Here is a 21,590-nt window from a genome sequence, read left to right as displayed (position 1 = left end):
GCTGTGAGTTAGCACATTCATTTTTGTTCCTATTGTGTTTGTTTAGTGATCTTTTCATAATTCCAGTGCTGTTTTAAACAAATGAACTCCTTAAACTTTTCTTACTTTATTATTTGTACTTCAATATCCATGTGTTCTATATAGTTTGATGATTGTGTTCCTTTTTTTACTCAGAAGTGGTGAATAAATATTTGCTTCCATTCTGTATTTGATAACTGTTTTATAATGTCTTGAAGCCTTCTGGTAACTGGCCATCCTAGAACAAACCAAACTATCAACTATTTATTAAGTGCAAATAATAATGAGCTCACTCCTACAGTGAGAGTTGTGAGAAAGCAGCAGTCATACAAGGCTTGTGTCCTATTTTCACAAAGCTTGTAAACTAGCTGGGATTATACAACTAATCAAGGGAAAACAGTTGCCAGCTGTGTGGGCCAATCTATGCTGAATGATGTAGCAGTGATTAGAGGTGGGAGACTGGTGCATTTGGAGTTGCCATGGGCACGGGGATTTTAGTTGGGTCCATAAGGAGAGAATCACTTGGAGGAGAGACAAAACATTCCAGACAAGGGCAGTGTCAGTGAAGGCCACCAAGATGCAACATACCAGGGAATTAGACTGAAGTGACAGGAACTTTTCTGCTTCTATGCCGGTTAATTTGACATTTTATGTGCGCCAACAATTGTCTTTCTGTGCCACATACATTTTGGCATCCGTCCACCATAGTTCTGTTGCTTTGCATGTAATCTTTCCTATTTTAGCTGTTTTTCTGATGTGTGGGCTGTATACTTTGAGATGTATTATTTTACTCCATAGTAATAAATAATAAATAATAAATAATTTTTGGTTCATTGTTTCATATGTCTATCCTGGTATTTATCACAATACTGAGCATATAGTTGGTAGTCAGTTAGTGCTGTTGGCTGGGTTTAAGAGGCATTGTCCCTTTTAAAATAAATTTTAAAATGTTATTTGTTTTATTTATTTGAAAGGCGCGCACACACACACACACACAGAGACAGAGAGAGAGACAGAGAGACAGAGAGAGAAATCTAGCCATTTGTTCATTCTCCAAAGGACTGCAATGGCCAGAACTGGACTGAGTGGAAAGCAGGGAGCCTAGGATTCAATCCAGGTCTCCCACATGGGTGTTGGGGACCCAAGTACCTTTTTCATTTGTTTTAAGATTTCTGTGTGTATGTATGTATGTATTTGAAAGGCAAAGTGACGGAGTCAGGGGAGAGCAAGAGCAAGAGTGAGAGAGAGAGAAATCTTTCATTGCTAGTTTATTCTCCAAATGCCTGCAACAGCTGGAGCTGGGAAGAGTTGAAGACAGAAGCCTGGAACTCCACCCAGGTTTCCCATGCAGGTGGAAGGGACACACGCACTCGGGCCATCATCTGCTGCCCTCTTAGGTGCATTAGCAGGAAGCTGGATTGGAAGCAGAGAAGCCTGGACTTGAATCGGGTTCTTGGATATGTGATGCAGTCATCCCAAGTAGAGACTAAAGTGCTGAGCCAAACAGCTTCCTAGACCCTTCTTTTTGTGCCATCCTTATTAGCAGGGAGCTGGAACCAGGAGAGGTGCCAGGACTTTAACCAGACACCCTGACGCATGATGTGGGCATCCCAGAGGCATTTAACCACTGCACCAAATGCCTGCCTGGTAGCTGTTTTTGAAAAATCATTCTCTGAAGTTCCTCCTTTTTTATGCTCAGAGAGAAGCGAGAAGCGACCAGCTCAGGCATATGTCCGGTGTCAGCGATTGTGAGAGTGGGTTGAGATATTTTTCTCTTCTGGTTGCACAGAGAGAAGGCGAGGGCAAGCAGACATCCTGTCACTTGAGAGGATTTGCCGGTGAGGACCAAGTGTGAGGTGGTTTCCCAGTGATAAAGGGTGCTGTGTTTTGACAAGACCCTAGATACTGGGACAAATCTGTGGATGGCCCCATGGAGGAGTGTGGCAGAGCCCACTGCTCCTGTGACTAGCCAGGAAATCAGTTTTGTTTGGAAACAGTCCTACTTCTCTGTCCCTTTGAAAGTAAGCCAGCCACCGGTATCCAGTGTGCCGCCACCATCGGCCACAACTAACACATTCTTTACACTGAGACCAACTTTGCTAAGTACTGGCATGGGCAGGAAGTGTTCCTGGAGTGAAGACATTTCAAAGACATTTTAATACCGTGGCACCATGCAGAGGGCATTAATCTTTCTTGTGATTTCCTCTTATTGTAACAATGGAAAAGGCTTCTAATGTGCAAACCTCGTTAAATCAATCATCTTGAGAATTGAGATGCACAGTGTGATAAAAGCAACAACTCGCTCTACCTTTAGGCAATTTTCCATATGTTTTGGAAGTTGGGATTTGGGGGAAAATAAGCTCTTTGATGGATTTATGATTCAGTTTCAAATGTAATATTTGAATTTCACTGTATTAAGAGAAATAGAAAACCTTGAACGGTTAATAAAGTGTGTTTCATTTTTGGATATTTATTGATTACATGGCTACTTTGTACACACCCTTTCTATCTTTAAACTGTAACTGTGCTGATAGAATACAATGCAAAATTTATTAATTCAGAGTTAGGAACTTTTTATTATTCTGTATTTACACTCCTCTGCTATTTTTATTGAAGAATCTGCTGTTACTTGATGAAGCAGTTTTCTGAAGGAGATTAAAAATGAGTGAAAAATGTTTAAGATAAAATGTCCTTAGAAGGACATATTTTGCCTTGATTTGTCTTCTTCCTGTTTGTGTGCAGAAAGGGAAAGGAACACCAACTTCCAGAATATTTTAAATTTGGACCTAAACGCACATAGGTGATGCCTACACAACCATGGCATTTGTAGGAACAGGTGGGAGTGACGAAGCTGTAGGAGGCTCTGTTTTAATGCTACAACGAGTTTGGCCAAAGGAAATGAACAATTAAAACATTTGCTTTAAATCACTCTCTGCTGCTCTATTAGCGAGAGAAGTGGATTCAAAACATTAACCTCGACTTGCTTTTATTCGATGTCACCCATGATTCACCTGGCTCCTGGAGCGTGCCTGAGCATCCCACAGCAAGATGGACCGGGAGAGAAGGTCTGAGGGTACCCGGGCGGTCTAGTACTGTTCTTGGGGAACATGAACCATCATGGAGGTCGTTTTATCATAGGTTCAACTGAGAGAGCTCCAGTGAGCACTCTGTGAACTATGAATGTTGGTTCTAGGAACACGTAGCTTGGATCTATAGAACAAGTGGGGAACTCTTGCTCTGACCTCAAGAAAGCCACAAATCAATAGCATATTGAACCAGTTTCCTCACTGCTTTCTCCTGGTCCCTGGCTTCGTATTTTCAGATGTTGTATTAACTCTTCCAGAGACACCAATGCTCTATCCTTTTAAGACAAATATTTTTAATTGTATCATACTGCATGATCTAGTATTATTCTAGTTTGAGTTACAGTCATCGTTTGATAGCACATTGTTAAAAACAGAACAGAAGAGCTCACTGAGACAAAAGAACAATATGATTAATGTAATCTATGCACAGAATCAGGAAACTTAAAATACAGAGCCATCATATTCCAAAAGATAGATCATACGCATGTATACACTTGTGTGTATATGACATATATACAGACATGTTGGAACATTTTTGCAAATATTCTGTAGGCTCAGAAAGCTGAATGTAAAGTCATTTATAAAGTCTAGTTGTGCTTTTCCCATCCTAAAGCATCTCTGACTCTGTAATCCTCAAACATTTGTCAAACACTGGTTTTCCCCACAAACGCAAGGTCTGACTAAGTACTATGTCCTCGAAAAGGAAGTAAAACGTGGTGAGTCTTTCTGTGTGGCAGGAAGCTTACATGACACCTAGGTAAACTTACCTTATCTCTTCATGGACAACGTGATGGCCTCAGCTCAGGGCAGAGTGACAACTGTGGGAATGAGTTAGCCCGGAGATAAGTGGTTATCTGGGCTGTAACTCAAGACTGGTCATCTTACAGACATACTTGGTTTGTAAGGGTGATTTACTGCGGAGGGTACTTCAACAAGTTGATGGAAAAGTGGCATTAAAAACCACATTTACTTTGGCGACAAAACATCTGAAATCCATGCATATGAAGAGAATGGGTATCACAAGCAAACTTCCTACCTGGGAACTTCAGTTACTCATGACACAGCCTGGCTTTCTTTGTTACCCCTTTGAGCCACCAGGTTCTAGTCTCTGCTTACTTGGCCTGTGTAATTTTTGAGATTTGAATGCATGAACTAATGGCTGTATTGAGGAAACTGTGCCAAGGCTTTAGGTTCCACTAGGAAAGCTTTGGGGGAAAACAAAAACAAAAACAAGGGGAATGTGCTCTGAGAATGATAGGGCCAAAGAAACCAACAGCAACTGTTGCCTCAATGGCTGCTTTCTTAGTGGTGCCAAGAGCAGCCCCAAAGCAAAACTTCCACTACCTGGGTGGAGGAAAGGACCCTTAAGTAATGTGCTCTTTCTTTATCCACTTCAGTCACAGACAAGGAGGAAGGTGAGGAAGGAGTCAGGAGTCCAGAGAAGGATGCAGGTGCCTTGCAGGAGACTTTTATAAATGGTGTTCATTGTTCTATTAAGTTCAACTATGTATTATATGGTCTACTTTACTATGCTATAGAGTAGTAATGATAAAATGTTATACATTGCATTATATTCATTTTATATAGTTAAATAAGTATTTTGGCAAAAAGTATTATAATAAAATATTATAGAAGTGTTACGGTGGTCTTATTATTGTATTATTACCCCTTTCTCCCGCTGCCGAGTATGCCCAGGGTTCAGGAAAGCGTCATATGTAATAAATAACATACTTGCTGCATGCATATAATTCTGATTTAAAATAGAACCAAAGCTAATCGTGAAGGAGTATGTCAGTCTGCAACAATGTAATTCTAGGTTTATTTTAAAAGATGTATTTAAAAATCTATTATTGCTATGGCCTTATTTTCTTTCTTCCCCTCTGCCGTGAGCACAAAGGCCTGGCACTCTGTTCTCAGCCCAGTGAGTCCCATCCATTCTGCTCTTGTCATCACACCGCGTTGCTCTCCCCCGCATCCCAGCTCCCTATAAGGAGAGGAATGTCTTTACTCCCGCCCTCTCTGTTTGCTTTGTCAGCCTGGGGTATGTGCTCTGTTCACTGTAGCCTGTCTACTCTGATCTCTCCCAGTGGGCTGAGGCTGGCTTGGACACCGTTGGTCCGTATTTAAAATGTTTTCCAGGCCTGCCATGAGCTCAGTTTCAGATCAGTAACCTTCTCTCCTCCTTTGCGCTTGTGAATCCTCATCCCTTCTTCTTTATTCAGCTTTTCTGCCTCGTTTTCAGTTAAAACTCATTTAAGCAGTGGACCTGCAGATGGATGGCTTTGGTTTGGAGCCCACTTGTTTCTGCCACACTCACGAGGTCTTGCAGGTGGCCTCAAGGCTACCGGTGGGGTGTGGGGGGAGCCCAGCTTCCAGACTGAGCTCTTGAGCAAGTAGCACTTGCCCTGAGCTGTACCGAAGTTAACAGCCTTGATTATTGTTGACTGGCTTTGCACTGGTTGATAAGGTAGAATGTCCACTGCAGATGGACGGTGAGAGTGTTGGGCACTTTTCCAGGGACTGGTAGACATTGGGAAGAGCACAGAAAGAACCTTTATGCAAATCATCTTGGAATTGGCAGAGGATTATCAAACAATGCGGAGGCCCGAATAAGATGTCATAAGGCAGAAAAGTGATCCCTACCGGGAAAAAGTCAAGGAATTAGGTAGCAACTCTTGGGTCAGTGAAGGGGGACAGATACTTGGTCAGAGATTGCTGCAGTATCTTTGAGAGTAGGAGTCAAAGGTGGCTATCCTGGAGGAGTAATTGGTGTTGTGTTTCACTCCAAAGAGCATCGTCAAAGAAACAAAGCCCAGTGCAAAGTACAGTTCGAAACACAGTTCAAGTCCAAGTGGCTGAGACTGCCTAGGGAGAGAAGGTGATTAACACACAGAAATCCTAAAGGAGGTTGCAGTGGAGGGCTTCTAAAGGGGTGGGCAGGGAAGACTCCGGAGTGACAGGGGGACAGCTGTCGCTGTTTATTCATTGAGCGCAGTCTTGGAAGTTAAAAGCAACTGGGGAAAAGACACATGGTAGGAGTTTGTAAAAGCCAATCAATATGGCTACCGGACTTCTTTCAGAAATGTGTGACAGTCTCACAGCGGAATAAATGGAAGAACGGTGAGGAGTTTCAGGATTTGGGATTGGGCTGGCAGGTAATTGGAGGCGGGGGTAATTAAAGATAGTAGTGAGCTAGGAAGACCATGGTTAAACAAACAAACAAACAAAAAACCAGGTCTGATTTAGTAGGGAAGATTAATTTCCAGAAAGTAGTCATGTGGGTGGTGATTGATACAGGCTGTTGTACAAATTCTTCAATGAAGTTACTTGGAATAAGTCCCTCAAAAGTCACATCCAAAGCAATTTGACCCTTCCCTCTCTTCATATTTCAAAATTTCATTTCTTCCTTTAAAGTGTAAACAGAGTTTGCAGCATGAACTTTTCATTTACCTTTACAGCATAATATGGTTCTGTAAGCAGTCTGAAAATACGGTATGTGTGAGAAATGTAGCTTCTACATTATTCATGTGCTAGAATAAATCTTACATTATTGAGACAGAGAGGGCTGTATCACTGTAGCAAAAATACTGGTCAGTCCAATCGGATGCTTGCTTGGCTGTGTCCCTGGAGAGTGTGTGAGTGAGAACCTGGAGACGTAAATTTATCACCATTGTGATATTAAGGTGAATCATAACAACTCATATTTTATGGTTTCATGTTCAATCCAACTACAGCATGTAGACATGGATTATCTCAAATATAAATAAGGAAAACGTGGGAAGTTTCTACTCCATTGTGAGTAGTCTATCTATGTAATTCAGAAATAAAAATGTGATCTGTGTCAACTGAACAATTTCAGGATCCATTCTCTATTTGTTCTTCATAATTGAAATTCACCAGTGTACACAAGTTGCATAATTATATTTGGATCAGAAATCATGGCACTATTTTCCCCAGTTTCTCCATGTGAATTTTGGAGGTATAAAACTGTCTTGTTATTGTTCTCAAAATGATTGTGAGCCCTAGGTAAATCGGCAAACTGCATGTCTAAAATATTTTTAATAACTGTATTAGTTTACTTTGAAATTTGGGATGCTTTAAAAATTGCTTACTTATTTATTTTTATTCTTTTTCCCCAGGATTTATTTTATTTATTTGAAAGGCAGAGTTACAGAGAGGGGAATCGATAGATCTTCCATCTGCTGGTTCACCTCCCAAATGGCATCAATGGCTAGGATTGGGCCAGGCTGAAGCCAGGAGCCAGGTGCTTCTTCCTGGTCTCTCACATGGGTGCAGGGGCCCAAGGACTTGGGCCATCCTCTACTGCTTTCCCAGGCCACAGCAGAGAACTGGATTGGAAGAGGAACAGCCGAGACTAGAACCAGTTCCCATATGGGATGCTGGTGCCGTAGGCAGAGGATTAACCTACTGCACCACTGCGCCGGCCACAGACCCTGTTTATTTTTATTCTAAAGGCACAGAGACAGAGATAGGTAGAGGACACAATGTGTGTGTGTGTGTGTGTGTGTGTGTGTGAGAGAGAGAGAGAGAGAGAGAGAGAGAGACCGAGATAGAGAGAGAAACAGAGAGACAGAGAGACAAGGATCTTCTATACACTGGCTCACCCTCCAAATGCCTGTAACAGCTGGGGTTGGGCCAGGCCAAAGCCAAGAGCCTGAAATTCAATTTTTGTATCCCACATGGGTGGCAGGGACCCAAGCACTTGGGCCACGTCACCTGCTGTCTCACAAGGTGTGCATTAGCAGGAAGCTGGAACTGGGAGTGGAACCAAGGCACTTCGATAGGGAATGCAGGTATGCCAAGTGGTGTCTTAACTGGTACACCAAATGCCTCCTCCCCCACCATAGTATGAATAATTTACTGCTTGCAGCCTTTATCTGAAGGACAATTATTGCTTATGAAAGTAATGATCTCTAAGAGTTCATTTTTGGCCTTCACACCTGGTAGCTGGAGTAATAGCCCTGAGTTTTGAAGGTGGTAAAGCTGTCAGTTGAGTAATGTGGTCTTCAGTGGCAAGGGGCACATTTGGCCTAAGGTCTGTTTGTGACTAATAAGCAATCCTTGAGTGTTACCTATCACACACAGGCACACGGTTAGTGCTACCAGCTTGTGAGGAACCAGTTAAATTCCTCCAGCCACCAGGTCTGTGTCTTCTGCTTGCTGCAGGTATCTGGTGATTCCTTCCCAGGTGCCTGCTCTTTGTGTTTTTACAGACTTTCCTCCTCAGTGGCCACCTGGCTTCTACTCCTTTTGTTCGAGTCTCGCTCTCATCTCCTTGGGTCTGAATAGTTTTGCAGCCATCAGCATATTCTATTTCTTGCTGAATGGCTCCCTTTCTTGGAGTTACATTTTGTTGGTTTTGTACTCCCGTTTAATCTTTTTCTTGCCTCTCTTCTAATTAACTCCATCGGTGCCTCCTTCATTATGCTCGTAATGAGGTCACCGAGGTGTTCCGAAATCTCTGCTCTTCCCATCTGCTTCAGGGTTCCAATTAGTTTCTTTGGAAATCTGAAGTTTTTTGCTTAGTAGCAGCTTCCAGTATTGCTAAGTCTAGGATGGCCTCTTTTCTTTCATCGGTTCAAATGAAAACATTCACGATTACACCGGCTCTCGATGGTGTAAAAGGCATCATTTTCTCTAGCATAGAAATGGAGTCAGAGACAACAGTTGAGCTACACAGAAAATTTAAATATCTTTTGAAAGAGTGTGAAGTCTGTTCTTCCAGATTGCGAGTAGATGCAGGTGAGAAATTTCAGAAAGACACTTTTATCCACACTTGGACGTGAAGGGTATGTAGCTAACACAACAAAATGAATTTTAAAGGAAATTTGCAAATAATATATTTTAAGGAAAAAGTTTCTTAACTTTAACGTCTTGCTCCTGGAGCCTGATTTTCATATAGAATTTTGCAGTAGACTGTTGTTTAGCCATTGCTGTGGACTGGATCCTGTCTCTTCACAAATTCTTAGATTGAAGACCTATCTCCCACTGTAACCATGTTTGGAGATAGGTCCTGCAAAGAGATAATGAATGATGAATTAGGCCATGCAGGTGGGGCACTGCCCTGAGAGGATTCTTGTCTTTGTAAGAAGAGGGAGAGGGACCAGCACTCTTTCTTCTGTTGCCAGGAGATTAGCAGAAAGGCCATCTCAGGACAAAATGTCCAGCTGCAAGCCCGGAAGAGAGCCCTCACCAGAAACTGAACCCTGCTGGAAACTTTATCTTGTGCTTTCCAGCCTCCAGAGCTGTGAGAAAATGCATTTTTCTTGTCTCAACCACTAGTCTGTGGTGTCCTGATGCGGTATCCCTAGCAGAGTATTATAGTCAGTAAAAATGATTACGTAAAGTCAGACATAAAGCATTCATGCTACGATCTTCACCTAAAAGATATAAAAGGAATTGGAACCTCATGTTACAGTAGGACTATTAAATGGTATAGCCACTTTGAAAAAAATTTGTGTTTGCTCAAAAATATTAGACAGAATTACCATGTGACCCAGCAATTCTACTTCTTTTTTTCCCCTTTGGATTTATTTATTAAATGGAAGGGCAGAGAAACAGAGAGAGAGAGAGAGAGACAGAGAGACAGAGAAACAGAGAGAGAGATCTTTCATCTGCTGGTTCATTTCCTAGATAGGACTAGGGCTGGACCAGACTGAAGCCAAGAGTGAGGCACTTCATCCAGGTTTCCCACATGGGTAGCACGGGCCCAAGTACTATAGTTTTTCTCTGCAAATTTTCTCAACCTCTGCAGCTTTTCTCAACCCATTAACAGGGAGCTGGATGGGAAGTAGGACAGTCAGGATATGAACTGGCACCCATGTGGGATGCTGGCTTTGTAGATAGTGGCTTGATCCACTGTATCCACTGTGCCACAACATCAGCCTTGCAACTCTAATTCTTCAAATAACAGCAAGAGAAATGAAGACATCCACCCATACAAAATCTTGTACACGAATGTTCATAGCGGCAGTATTCCTCAGAACCAAATAGTAGAAACAACTCAGATGTCTACCAACTGTTGAATGGATAAATGAAATATGAATTCGCATGCAATAAAATATTTTGTGACTATTAAAAGGAAAGTTCTGACACATGCTACACCATGGATGATCTTGAAACACTTTATGCTAAGTAAAAGAAACTAAGTCTGAAAAACTATATCTTGCACAATTGCCTTTATAGGAAATGCCCAGGAGCGGCAAATCCACAGAGGCAAAAAGTGGATTAGTGGTTGCCTGATGCTCGGGGCTGGGCCACTGGAGATAACAGGCAGTGAGTGCTAATTAAGTGGAGTTCCTTTCTGGGAGGGTTAAAATAGTCCAGGGGGATTGATGCACTGCCCTGTGAATTATACGCTCCAAATGGTTGCCTTCTATAATATAGAAACTATATCTCAGTAGGCCATCAAGACAGTATACAGCTATGCACACACGTATACACACACATACATTATGTAAGGCAACCCATCCAAATATCAACAAAGGTTTCATGTGTGTTTTCACACATGAGTGTTAATTTTGCTACTCATTTCTATGCTTAGATATTAAGCTTTCTATGTTTAATATACTTTTTAGTAAGCAGAAAATGAATAAGTATTATAAACCAAATGAATGTTCTGAACTTCATGCCATGGGAATGTCTGTTGTCAGAGGTTTCCCGATCCGTAAGAGTGGTAAGCACAACTGCCGCACGCCCAAACGCCTGCTTCACCATTTATTGAGCTTTTACTGTGTACCAGGTTTTCAGGGACGTGCGGGAAAGGTAAGGTCAGGGGAGTCTGCGGGATTGCTGAAGAGAAGGGCTTTATTTTTATGCACTCCTCTAAAGGGAACTCTGAAACAGGTGCATACATGAACAAGCAAAGTGAATGAAGACATCACTGCCCTTTCCCTCAGAAAGGCCGGACTCCTGTGGCGGCTGTGAAAATGAAAGCCGGAACTGGGAGGAGAGCATGGAAACAGGAAGGAGGCGCTGTGGGGAGATGGCAGGAGGACGCATGCCCAGGCTGGTGCACGGAGGACAGGCTGCTTGGGGAAGGTGACTTCTGAGCTGAGTCCTGAGGGCCAGCTCTGCACGAGGGAGGGAGAAGAACCAAGGCCAAGGGGCAGCCTATCAAAGGGGAGAGGGTACATCATCTGTTCAAGAAAGTATCTGGAGTGTGGAGGGAGCAGGAGCTGCAATGGGAGGTGAGGCTGGGGCTCTGAGAGTGTAAGGGCAGAGAAGGCTGTCCCTGCGGTGCTTGGAAGTTTGGAATTTACTGGCAGCAATGGTGAGGCCGTGGAAGGGATTTACTCGGAAGGTGACTTCCTGCTGTTTGTGTTTCTCTTGGTTTTAAGGAGCCCTCCTTTTGGGTGCCTTGGTTGTTGTGGGTATGTACGTAGCAGCTAGCCAGGTGGCCTCCTCTGGAGTCGCCAGAAATCCTCCTTGCCTCTTCCACCCATCAGGTTCATCTTCCTGGCTCAGCACAGCTTTCAGTGCATTGGAGATCTACCTGACGGATGACACTCAGTGAAGATTACAGGGAATTACTCTGAGTGATGTTTAGTGCTACCTTGGGTTCATGTCCATTTATTTATTTGCATATTTATCTTCAACTTGAGAGAGACAGACAGACAGACACCATCTGCTGGTTCAGAATCCAAATGCCCACAACAGCCAGGGCTGTGCCAGGTTGAAGCCAGAATACAACGATTCAATTCGAGTTTTCCACATGGGTGGCAGGGATCCAGGTACTTGAGCCCTCACTTACTGCCTTCTGGGTGTATATCAGCAGGAAGCTGGACTGGAAGCAGAAGCCGAGTTTCAAACCAAGAGGCTCAGATATGGGATGTGGGCGCCCCAAGAAGTCACTTTAACCCCTGCACCAAGTGCCTGCCCACTACGTTGAGTTCTAAACTTGTTTCATTCAGCCCTACCACTCTCTTAGGTGATCATGACACTGCATTTTCTATGTTTTTAAGTCGTATAAATGATATTGGGCTTTTATCTTATAAACTTTTGCACATAATAAACCATTTTCAAAACCAGCATTATACACAGCTAGCACAATTAGAGATTTTTAGTGCTTTTACGTGGGAAGAGAAGAATCCTGTTAGAATGGATCTGAAGAAGCTACTGCAGTGATCCATGTGAGGGATGGTGGTGGCCTCACCCTACCTGGTGCAGGAAAACAACTAACATAGGAATAGAAGGCAAGGCAAGGGAAACAATGATGAGAATGATAGGTAACCCTCACAAATGGCTTCCTATGGGCCAGGCACTCGGGCAGCATTGCCTAATGTCATTTCCTTCCTTCAGTCCTGTGCCAGACTTCGTGAGTTCGAACTCTGCCATCTGGGACCTGTGTTGCGGCATCATCATCACAGACACATTGGGTGTGAACGAGCCCTGTTCTTTCGGACTCAGGGCCTTTGCACACGCTCTTCTCTGTGGCTGAAATGCTCTGTACATCTAGTCCTCCCCACCTCAACTCGCTCAGTTACCTCGTATCTATGTTTAAGCCCGCCCTTCTCAGAGAAGCCTTCCTTGACTCCCAAATCCAGGTGGCGTACAATTGTTTCATGATCTTATAATATTATCATGCTCATTTATCCCCAGTGGTAATCTCAGTTAAGAATTTATGTGTATTTGTGTGTTTGATGCATTATAATTTCCTACATTATATTTTAAATTCCATGGAAATATTAATCATGCTTCTGTTTCAGTTTTACATTTTATTTGAAATGTTTTTATTTTATTTTAAAATAAAATTTAGAAGAGAGAGAGAGAGAGAGATCATCTGTCTCTGACTTACTCCCCAAATGCAGGCAACAGCCAGAGCTGGCCCCTGGCTGAAGTCAGGACCTAGCAACTCAGTCCAAATCTCCCACCTGGGTGGCAGGGATGCAAGTACTTGAACCATTGTCACCTGTTGCCTCCCAGGTTATGCATAAGTTGGAAGCGGGATCAGAAGCACTGAAGCCAGGCCTTAAATCCAGGCACTCTGATATGGGATACAATATGGGCATCCCAAGCAGAGACTTAGCTGCTGAGTCAAACGCCTGCCCCTGGATTTATCTTTGATCCTCATTACATTCCCAGTACTTAGCACAGTGCATGACCGACAGTAGTAGTCTGTAGATTTGTGTTGTACAGCTAGATTGTAAACTTGAAGACTTTCGTTTTTCAGGATCTGCTGGTAAAGTTCTTCTGTTACTACACTGGCGACTGGCCCTCCACAGCACTTAGACTGACCACAAGCATTCCAACAACTCATGTCACTCAGGATGTCTTCTGAACCAAGAATCATTGCACTGCTGTGCCTTCTGGCTTCCATGTGTCCCTGGGAGTCTCTCCTCTCCCTATCACCAGCATTGCTACAACAAGAACAAAGGCTTTTAATTTTGTAGATTCACGATCAGACGTGGGGATGTGCACCTTGGAGTTGACCACTGTTCATGTTGAGACCTGGAGCAATTATTTTTGAAACAAAAGGATGGGAAATGATCAAAAGCTGAGAACTTTTAGTGCAAGTAAAGATTAGTTAATGGATCTGGAAGGCATTGCCTTCATAGTCTCAGAGTGTGAAGTGAATTGTAGTTCAGGATGATAGAGAGACCTGTAGCATCAAAGGCAGAAGAGACCAGGCACTTGAGCACTTCGCTCTTTAGGCTTGAGGATGATTAAAAAGGAATTCAGTTTTCAAAAAGGTAAGAAGTTATAAAATTGAAACTGCATTGGGATTTTATTATGTAAAAATATTCTAGGTATTATAAATGGGTAATGCCAATATATAGTTGGTCTTTTGGTAACAGGATTATAGGTGAATTGTTATTTTTAAACTTACATTCCTAGAGTGTCATATGCAGTATATTACATACTTTTTCAAGTAACTCCAAGTGTTCTGTGAAGTTTTGGGATACAACGTACAGTGCAAATCTTCTATGGTAGAAATCCTTTTAGCATCATTTTACTTAATCCCAAAACAACTCTGATAGGAAGATGTTGGACAGTTTAGAAACAAAATACAGAAATTTGCTTTTGAAGTTGAATAGGTTGAAAGAGAGATAGGAATCTTTTGTGACTTGTAAGAGATGGAGCTGGTGGGTGACCCCTGCTGGTTCTGACTCCAAGTGTGTTTTGATCCATTGTCCTTTTTTTACCTCCTTTTAGGTTAACTTGACATAATCTTCTCAAAGACGACTTTCCAAATTCTCTGACACTGCTGAAAGTATTCCTCTTTCTGTGGGTGTATTGTAATGAACTAGATGCTTCAATAAATATTCATTAAATATTTGCGCTGTGCCAGGGATTGTTCTGGGCAAACAAGGATGAATACAACGGACGAGGTTTTTACTCCGGCTAGTCTGGTAGGAGCACAATAATGAACTCTCACATTAGCAAATCTGAAAGGCAGGAGGTTACAGCAAACCAGGCATGGAGAACAAATATTGACTCTCTGACAGCAACTAATTATTGGCACTTAGAAGCTGCTTATGAAAGAATAGCAAGTTCTCTGAGGAGGAAACACTGAAGCCAAGATCTGAAGGACAAGGGGGATTTCAGCAGCGGAGCAAGGTTTCACCAAGGCTCTGTGCAAGAAACCAGCTGTCTGATTCGTGGGAAGAGAAGACTGGTGCGCCCAGTGGCTGGGAGAGTAGGGAGAAGCAGTTTAGTGGCCACAGGAGGTCATTGGTGAATTTTCAGTAAGAAAAAAAGAAAGAAAAGAAAGAAATAAAGACAGACCGGTATTCCTGCTGCTGTGTAAAGAGTGGATTGCAGGGGAGCAAGAGGAGAGTCACAGAGGTGAGTGAAAAGGGTACTATGGTATCTGCAGTGAGAGATGACAGTGGTTTTGATGGATAGCTGGTTCTCAAGCTGACATGTTCCTCACAGCCTTTGGGAGGACTGATGCCCCTGCTTGTCCTCCCTGCCTCTGGGTGCCACCTTCAGTGCATCTGGAATGGGACAGGCTGATGCTGATTCTGCAAGGGGCAAAGGTGTAAGTGGTGGAGGCAGAGAGGCAGGGATTCAGGTGCATTTTCAAGTTAGGGTCATACAACTCGCCAATGGATTGAATTTAGGGAGTGGGGAAAGAGAGGAGTGAACATCTAGACTTTTGGGGCAAGTAGTAGAGGTGCTTTATATTGAGGTGAGTGGTCTTAGGAAGGAAGTTTTTGATGGGAGCAGAATAAGAGCAGAATCAGGACTTATTTAAGTTAAGGAGACATTGTGATGGCATGACGTTCTATACTGGATTGTCTCCAATACCATTTCATGTGACTGAGATGACCTGGTCCTTTCTTGGAGAGGGTGGGTCTGCCGCAGAGGACATGGCTCCCTGAGGTAGGACCTAATCAAGTGATGTGGGGTGAACTGGGATGGAGGTCACGAGGGCATGTTGGGGTTGTTGATTCAAGCCAGGTAACATGCCTGAACCAAAATGAGGCCAGGAATTAGTTTGGGGGCTTCTACAGAATGCCGCTGCTTGGTGTCTTTGCCTGGGGCATAGGAGCTACAAAGTGCTTTGATGAACCAGGGCGGTCCACAGGATGAGTGGCAAGGCAAGAACCTGGTTATTAACAATTATATGTAATAGTACCTAGAGCTAACCTTTGTTAGCTGCATGCTTGGGTAAGCATTACTGAGTGCATGCCTTGAGAGGCATTGTTGGTTGATCTACATGGATAAGTTTAACTCTTCCAGTACCCCACGAGATGGGTGTCATCATTACCCCATTTCTCTAGACGAGGAAATTGAGTCTGAGGGAATAACTTGCCTGAAGTCTCAGAGCATCACATGATACATCTGAGAGTCATGTTGGTGCTGTGGAATTTCAATATATTTTAGAAGGTTTTAATCTGTTCAAATTGAAAAGATAATCTTTGTCGGGACCAAATAGGTTGCCGACAAAATATTTAGCATCAGGCTTTATACAATAATATACATTCTTCCTGTGCCCCCCACCCCCTGCCCATGGTCTCTTTATGGCATTACTTCTATTGAAAACCCTAGATCCAGTCACACTATTTCAGTTGCTAACACATGTTCTAGGAATATAATGCAGTATGAGACTGAGGACTGTTTGCAAGGTCTTTGCCTGAAAACTGGCTCTTCTATACAGAATTAGCCAGAGTTTATATCACTGTTTTTTAAGTGTGAGTAAATTAATTGTATGTATGAAGAGGGATTGTTTGCTTCCCAAAAAAGGGAAAAATCTCCTTTTCCCTTGCCTGATACTTTTCATCTCCTCTCTTGCTTTGTAGATCTTTATCTTCCAACATAATGTTTGCTGGCAATACAGGAGAGAACAAAAGACGGCCCAGACACATGATTTCTTAAAGATAAGTGTGTCTTTAGCTCCTGCACTTACCCTGATGGCTCCCTGAAGCTTGGCTGCTGGCTCAGTTCCTGCACAGACAGGTAGGAGAATCCCACAGGCTTGCTTAGGGACCAGAGAGATGAGAAAGGTATTTTCAGGGAGTGGGCGTTTAGCATAGTGCCTAAGACACCTGCCTCCCCTATTGGTGTGTCTGGATTTGGTGCTTTGCTGTAGCTCCTGACTTGAACTAACTACCAAATGCAGGCTATGGGGGTTTTGGTACTTGGGTGATTGTTCAAGTAATTGGGTTCATGCCACCTACATGGGAGACCTGGATTGCATTCCATCTTCTGGCTTTGGCCTGGCTCTGCCCTGCCTGTTGTGAAAAGGAGAGAGAGAGAGAGAGAGAGAGAGAGAGAGAGAGAGAGAGAGAGAGAAAGGAGAGATCTTCCATCTGCTGATTCACTCCCAAAGAGCTGCAGTGGCCAGGGCTTTGCCAGGCCAAAGGCAGGAGCCAGAAGCTTCTTCTGGATCTCCCATGTGGGTGCAGGGGCCTAAGGACTTGGGCCATGTTCTGCTGCTTTCCTAGCCACATTAGCAGGGAGCTGGATGGGAAGTGCAGCAGCTGGGTCTCGAACTGATATCCATATGGGATGCTGGTGTTGCAGGAGGAGGCTTTATCTGCTAGGCCACATTGCTTTGGTGGGGGCAGGGCTCAGATGCATTCTGAATAATCAAAGGAGGGTGGAATGAAAACCACCTAGCCTCTGCTTCTTCAGCCTGTGGGCCATTTTGAAATACACTTCCCTTCTCTTAGATGACCAATGGGAGGCCCTGTTACAATCAAAGAAGCCCAGATGAAGTACTGCCTGAGTAATTCTGTCTAGGATGACTTTGTTAAATACAGAAGTATGCCACCATTTTGCCACTGCATTTCTGCAAGTGAGATATTCCTAGATATAGGAAAGGAGAAGCAGAGTGCTATGTCAGAGGACTGTGTCGAGTTTGATGCATTCAATGGCAATCTAGTTTGAAAACCCAGCCCAGTTCAGTCCCCTCAGCCCTCTTACTTCTCTGATCTAATGTTATATGAAGATAAATTCTGAGACTCTGCTTAGGTTTTAAAAATTATAATGGCTACTTTTTACCTGGAGGGTATTCATATGTATGGGATGCTAACTTTGAAATTTTCTATAGTGCTTGGTTCCAGAAAATAGATATGAGTAAAATCTCACTCAGATTTACTGTTATGTGACCATTCAATATCATCAGGGTTGACTCAAATGACGTTTAAGATATTTTGTTTCTGAAAGTTTTTATTTATGTATTTATTTATTTGAAAGCAGAGGGATTCCAACAGACACACACACACACACACACACACACACACAGAGACAGAGAGAGACAGAGAAACAGAGAGAGAGATCTTCCATCTGCTGGCTCACTCCCCACATGCCCATGACAGCCAAAGCTGAGACAGGCAGAAGCCAGCGGCTCATAACCACAACTCAATCTGGTCTCCCATATGGGTGTAGGAACCCAAGTTCTTGAGCTATCTGCCAGGTTGCACAGCTAGAGTCAGAAGCAGAGTGGGGAGTTGAACCTAGGCACTCCAATATGGGGTCTGGGGGTCCATTTAGAGTCTTAACTACAGTGCCAAATGCCCACCATGCATTTTCTTTTTGAATTAATCTATTTTTAAAAATATATCCTGTATGAAATTCTGCTGGGGCATCACCCAACATGCCATCTATTTCTAACATTTTGCTTCCCACAAATGATTAGCTCTGCCATAGGGTATGAAGAATAAATAAGAGCAAAGACCATAAAACGAGACCATGTGTCCAAACATGCTATGTGTGCCTTGGCAAAGAGAACGCACATATTAAGACGAATCGCATCTAGCTTGCCAGAGAGCTGGATCAAAACTGGCACAAAAAAGATTCCTGCTGGATAGATCAGATAGGGAAGCTCAATCCTGGTCCCCTTGAAGTAGGGGACTATATATTCATCTTCCAAATGCGGGGGGCGCTTTTTAGAGTGGTAGGCTTCTATTAATAACCACACCAGGTTGGTGAGTGGGAAGTCTTCCAGGAAACTGGATGTATGATTATCTTATATGGAAGCCAATTCACCATTTCCTCTGTAAGATTTCTTTTATCTAACAGCCAAAGAGCTAAAAGGTGTAAAGTCCCAAACTTGTAAAGAAGAATGTTCTAAAAGTCAGGTCTCTTAAAAATGTCTCTGGTTAGAAATGACTATAGTAAAAGTCAGCATATCAGTGGTTTTATCTTAAGGGCCACACGTGCCATAATTTAAAAGAGTAAAGTTAGGCATTGGGCCACTGCTGTAGGAGCTTAATCAATTAAAAAAAAGTGCACCTTTTGGTGTTATCATAGGAGCCTCAGCGGCTAGAGTCCCCAGGTCCCTTGAGCTGCTCAAATCAACCCTGAAAGCTTTCTGGGCCAGAACACAGAGTTAACTTTCTGCGTTTTTTAAAGTAAAATTCACATGCAAAAATTTCCCATTTTAATATGTTTCAGGGTCAAAAATTTATGAGAACTAGAATTAAAAGACATTGATTTTGGTGCAATTTTTTGAAATCCATGCATATTTTTTCATAATATGTATTTCCTATGAACTTTTGAAGACCCCGATAAGTGTTAAGTTTCAATTTTTTTTTCACCAAAATAAGCTTATCTCTTACAATCCACTAGCTTTTAGTACATACATAATGCCATGCAACCATTAGCACCATTGTAGCTACAGAACATGTACACTGCCCCCAAAGGAAACTCCCTACTTACTAAGCAATCAGTCTTCATTCCTCCCATTCCTCCTCTCCTTGGCCTCTGACAACCGCTGAACTGCTTTCTGTCTCCAAAATTTACCTAGTCTGTGTATTTCAGATAAATGAAATCACGTAATATGTGACTTTTGGTGTCTGATTTCTTTCTGTTAGAATCTGTTCAAGGTTTGACCATGCTGTTTATCAATGCTTCATGAATATTTTATTTATTTATTTATTTATTTATTTATTTATTTAAAAGAGTTAGAGGGAGAGACAGAGAGAGAGAAAGAGAGAGAGAGATTTTCCAACTGCTGGTTCACCTCCCTAATGGCTGCCATGACCAGGGCTGGGCCAGTTCTGAAGCCAGGAGCCAGGAGCTTTTTCCAGGTTCCCAAGGACTTGGCCATCCTCTGCTTCCCTCCCAGGCAAGCTAGCAAGGAGCTGGGCCAGTAGTAGAAGAACAGGGACTCAAACTGGTGCCCATATAGGATGCTGGCATTGCATGTGGCAGCTTAACCCATCAAGGCCCAACACCAGCCCCTTCATGGCTTTTCAATGAGTTTATGATATTCCATTGTATGGGTATGCCACACTCTGTTTATCTGTTCATCTATTAATGGGTATTTGGGCTGTTTCCATCTTTTTGCTCTTTTGAACATTGCTGTTTTGAACAATCATACGCAAATTTTTATTGCAAAACCTCTTTTCAATTTTTTGCATCAGATACAATTTTTTTTTTTTTTGACAGGCAGAGTGGACAGTGAGAGAGAGACAGAGAGAAAGTTCTTCCTTTGCCGTTGGTTCACCCTCCAATGGCCGCCGTGGCTGGCCATCGCGCTGATCCGATGGCAGGAGCCAGGTACTTATCCTGGTCTCCCATGGGGTGCAGGGCCCAAGCACTTGGGCCATCCTCCACTGCACTCCCGGGCCACAGCAGAGAGCTGGCCTGTAAGAGGGGCAACTGGGACAGAATCCGGTGCCCCGACCGGGACTAGAACCCAGGGTGCCGGCACCACAGGAGGAGGGTTAGCCTAGTGAGCCGCGGCGCCGGCTATTAGATACAATTTGAATATGCTTTATTTAAAGTGCTATGGACCAGAAATATTCCAGAGTTTGGGATATTTGCACATACATAATAAGGTATCTCAGGGATGAGGCCCAAATCTAAACACGAAATTCGTTTGTGTTTCACATACATCTTCTACACATAACCGGAAGGCAGTTTCATGCAATATTTGGTATGCCTGCATGTTGACCTTGATCTGTCACGTGAGGTGTGATATGAAATATCTCCACTTGTGACATGATGTTGACACTCAAAAAAGCTTTGGATGTTTTGATGCGGGATGCTTCGTGGATGCCAAGCAGTGGAATTGGCTGGGTCATTGGTGATTCTGGGTTGAACCGTGGCATTCGTTGTATGGGCAGGGAAACCTGGAAAACAGTCACAAGGCGGTCATGAGGGAAAGGCAGCTGCCGGCCACCATGTGCTCACGGGGCTGCGCCTGGCTGCTTGTTGCTGAAGAAGGCAGACTCATGAATGAAGGCTTAGCACCCAACCTCCCACTCCGCCAGTGTATTTACTCAATAAAACTAAGTGGGAAATTTGGCAGGGATTTTTGGTGAAGGATTTTCTCTGGGTGTTATTCTTGGTGGTATGGAGGTATTCTCGTTTTTGAAGTTTGACTTTCCCGACCTTCAGCATTCACGGCAGGAGACACCACTGTTTTTTTATGTTATACTTGTCAAACGCTATTGGCCTTCAGAGCCTGATCTTTCAGTAACCTTTCAATCAAAGGTTATTTCCTTATTTTGGATAAGAAACTGCAAATGTAAAAAGAAACTACCTTAAAACATAGGATATCGGCACACTACTTTTTTCATTCTATTCTCTTCTTAGATGCTCTAGTCTTATATTTATGAAATAGTTTTTATTTTTTTTCCCATGAAATATTTTATTTACTAGAAATAAGCCCTGTATTGCCTAAGAACAGGAGAACCACATGTCTTTGGAAAGCTAACAGATAGGAGTCTGTGATTCAGACTATTTTACCAATATTATTATTTCATAAGTTTAAACAGAGGGTTGACTAGCTTCCAGAATTAAACTGGGAATACTGTAATTTGCTTTGGTTTCATGTTTGGATGAAGGGTCCAAGAAGCAAGACACATCCTGGGTTTTCTTGTTTTTAACTAATGAATGGGCATGGCATACTTAAGGGAGTTAGCTATGCAGTTGCCATCTATTGTAATGAGGTGGTGACATTATGTTTCCTAATTTCACATACCATCTCTCTGCCTTTCAGAATGTTCACCCAACAGATTTTTACTCGTCAGCACAAAAGATGTTTTCAGATGTGAACATTTTTGA

The 21,590-nt window shown here is 42.9% G+C and overlaps 1 long non-coding RNA gene across 1 annotated transcript in view; it reads left to right on the top strand.

The window, feature by feature from the left end:
• Positions 1 to 16,745, top strand: part of LOC127492787 (uncharacterized) — a 71,159-nt gene extending 54,414 nt beyond the window's left edge. The window contains exons 3-5 of the long non-coding RNA XR_007922552.2: positions 13,297 to 13,816; positions 14,280 to 14,912; positions 16,373 to 16,745. This is a non-coding gene — a long non-coding RNA (uncharacterized lncRNA). The remainder of the gene's footprint in view (positions 1 to 13,296; positions 13,817 to 14,279; positions 14,913 to 16,372) is intronic.
• The last annotated feature ends 4,845 nt before the right edge of the window (positions 16,746 to 21,590 follow it).

The sequence above is a fragment of the Oryctolagus cuniculus genome, chromosome 14 (genome assembly GCF_964237555.1).
Source record: "Oryctolagus cuniculus chromosome 14, mOryCun1.1, whole genome shotgun sequence".
Lineage (NCBI taxonomy): Eukaryota > Metazoa > Chordata > Mammalia > Lagomorpha > Leporidae > Oryctolagus > Oryctolagus cuniculus.
The sequence above is the reverse complement of the archived record's forward strand: the minus strand, read 5'-3'. Positions and strand labels throughout refer to the sequence as shown.